Here is a 3,203-nt window from a genome sequence, read left to right on the forward strand (position 1 = left end):
TTATTATTATTATTATTACCCTTATTATTATTATATGTACATCTGAGGAAGAGTGAGACTCATGTTTATACGTTTTTTTGTGTATTGTTACTGTACAGTGTGTGCAGTTAGCTCGGAGGTGATATATATATATATATATATATATATATATAGACTCACACACTGTATGTGTCAGAAATTATTTGAGTCATTGCACTGTCAATATTAAAGAATGAAGAGATATCTAAGAGTCATTGCACTGCCATGATACATACTGTATGAAGATATACAGTGTATGTGAGTTATTGTATGTGAGTTATTGCAGAGTCATGGTACAATATGCAGAGATATCTGAGTCAATGCACTGTCATGGTACAGTATAAAGACATCTGTGAGTCAGTGCACTGTCATGGTACAGTATGAAGAGATATGTGTGGTGTCAGACTTCATTGAACGCAGCGTGTTGCATGGCCGCTACATTGGCTACAGTGTCTCACTGCTCCTGCTGGTTTGAGTTCCAACATTTGAGCTTTGGGGATATTAAAGGCAAAATGAACACACGTGTGCGACGCGAACATGATAATGCCTGTGTGTGTGTGTGTGTGTGTGTGTGTGTGTGTGTGTGTGTGTGTGAGTGCATAAATATGTATAAATCTCTGTGAACATGACGTGTGTGTGTGTGTGTGTGTGTGTGTGTGTGTGTGTGTGTGTGTGTGTGTGTGTGTGTGTGTGTGTGTGTGTGTGTGTGTGAGAGAGAGAGAGAGAGAGAGAGAGAGAGAGAGAGAGAGAGAGAGAGAGAGAGAGAGAGAGAGAGAGAGAGGAAGGGGAGGTACTCTGGTGATCATTAATCATTCAATTACACACCTGTCAGAGTTCAGACAAGGAGGAGGGGGGAGGGGGGAGAGGAGGGAGGGAGGGGGGAGAGCAGGGGAGAAGGGGGGGGGGTGTAAGCGAAAGAGAAAGGAGTGGAGGACTGCAGGAAAGAGGGGAGACATGGAGGAGGGCATACAGAGGGGGAGGAATGGACACAGAGGGAGGGAGGGAGGTGCTATCAAAGCATGCCGATCGAGGGATACAAAACAAAAAAAGGAGGAGAAAGAGGGTTGGGAGAAAGACCAATAACAACCCAACTGACAGGAGAAAGATGCTGGGTTGTGACCGGTGACGAAAGGCCAGGCGAAAGACACGCAGACACACACACACACACACACACACACACACACACACACACACACACACACACACACACACACACACACACACACACACACACACACACACACACACACACACACACACACACACACACACACACACACACACACACACACACACACACACACACACACAGAGCAGGGCAACAGACTGTCCTGCAGGTCAGTCCAGGACAGAACAGACAACATTGTCACATAAAAAAACACTATAAGTTGATCCTGCACAATAAAATCCTAACTCTCTGAGCGTACGAATGGTGAAGCCTTGCCTTGCTGGGTTACATGTGTGTACACTCTCCGAGTTACAAATGCATAAATTAATACAGAGGATTTTACTGTGTACAGAAACCAAAGAATTTAAAAAGGTAAAAATTCAAAAGGGGAAGTTATGCTATACTGACAAATCTCCCATCATGACAGACGTCACAGAGCAATCACTCAGTCTCAGCTGGGCAAAAAACATTCAATATGTTAATTATTCCCTAACTGCACTTTATTCATAAATAAAATATGCATTCTCCATCGTTACATTACACGGAAACGTGATGCAGTAAATAAACTAGTAAGAGCCTCTTATGTTATCTCTGCATTGTGAAGACTGACATGAAAAATCGTTGCTAAAATAAGGCGTCTAGAAACATTTCCAAATGGATAGTTTATCCAATGCCATACATTTATGTTTATGTAACCACTTGAACCAAAGCCTATTCTACAAAGCCTATAAGCTCAAAACACGTAGCTACGGGCCGCGCTTTGAGCTTGTAGATCGGCAAAGAGTTTGGTGCAGAGTGAAAAAGGAGCGGACCAAGTACAATGCCAATTCAGGTCTGTTTTTACTAAGAATAGTGGGTTTAAGTGGTTAGGTCTGATTATAAGAGTGGATCAAGCACTCAATTTCACTGATTACTAACACTATATCAGCATTTCCATTATAATCTCGGCAAGGACAAGATGTTGACTGTCTCTGGAACACTCCCTTCAGACATAACAACATGAGGTTAGAATGAGTAAGAAGAATACAGTTGTTTATGAGTTTATGAGTATACAACAGAGAAATGAATCATGAAATGAATTTCTTCCACGCATTATGTGAAGGATGCTGTGTTTCTAACTGTATGTATGCATGTGTGTGTGTCTGTGCATGATTTTGTATTTTTATGTAGATGCAGCACGTCCTCTGTTGGAGTGTGTGTGTGTGTGTGTGTGTGTGTGTGTGTGTGTGTGTGTGTGTGTGTGTGTGTGTGTGTGTGTGTGTGTGTGTGTGCATGGAGTGGTGCAGCCTCTATATGTTTAGCAGCAGTACCCAGCACTGTGCCTCAGGCCATAGCCATCTGTGCACCCCCCCTCTCTCTCTTCTTTCCTCCTCTCCTCTCCTCTCCTCCACTCCACTCCCTCCCTCCCTCACATGCCACCACCATGGCCATATATCTAATTTATGGCCGCCCTGAGTGTGCTACGCACACCCAATGTATGCATAATATATCACATGTGTAAAAGAAGTGTGTGATCGTCTGTGGGTCTGCGTAAGGCACCAAAAGGTGTGTGTGACTGTGTGTGTGTGTGTATCTCAGACTGTATTCCTTCCTCAGTCGTATCCCCTGATCTGCTACTGTAGTGTGTGTGTGTGTGTGTGTGTGTGTGTGTGTGTGTGTGTGTGTGTGTGTGTGTGTGTGTGTGTGTGTGTGTGTGTGTGTGTGTGTGTGTGTGTGTGTGTGTGTGTGTGTGGAGGCCCAGCTGTTTCTGGGCTTGACATCCACATGCAGGCAGAATGCCAGATGTCTCATTAGGCAAATTTGATTGGCTTGGTCATTTAGAATTCAGCAATGAGATGGTTCCATATGTACAAGATGCATGTATGAGAAGGTGAGTGTGTGTGTGTGTGTGTGTGTGTGTGTGTGTGTGTGTGTGTGTGTGTGTGTGTGTGTGTGTGTGTGTGTGTGTGTGTGTGTGTGTGTGTGTGTGTGTGTGTGTGTGTGTGCGTGCGTGTGTGTGTGTGTGTGTGTAGTGTGT

The sequence above is a fragment of the Gymnoscopelus braueri genome, assembly GCF_963280865.1.
Source record: "Gymnoscopelus braueri genome assembly, chromosome: 5".
NCBI classification, from domain to species: Eukaryota; Metazoa; Chordata; class Actinopteri; order Myctophiformes; family Myctophidae; genus Gymnoscopelus; species Gymnoscopelus braueri.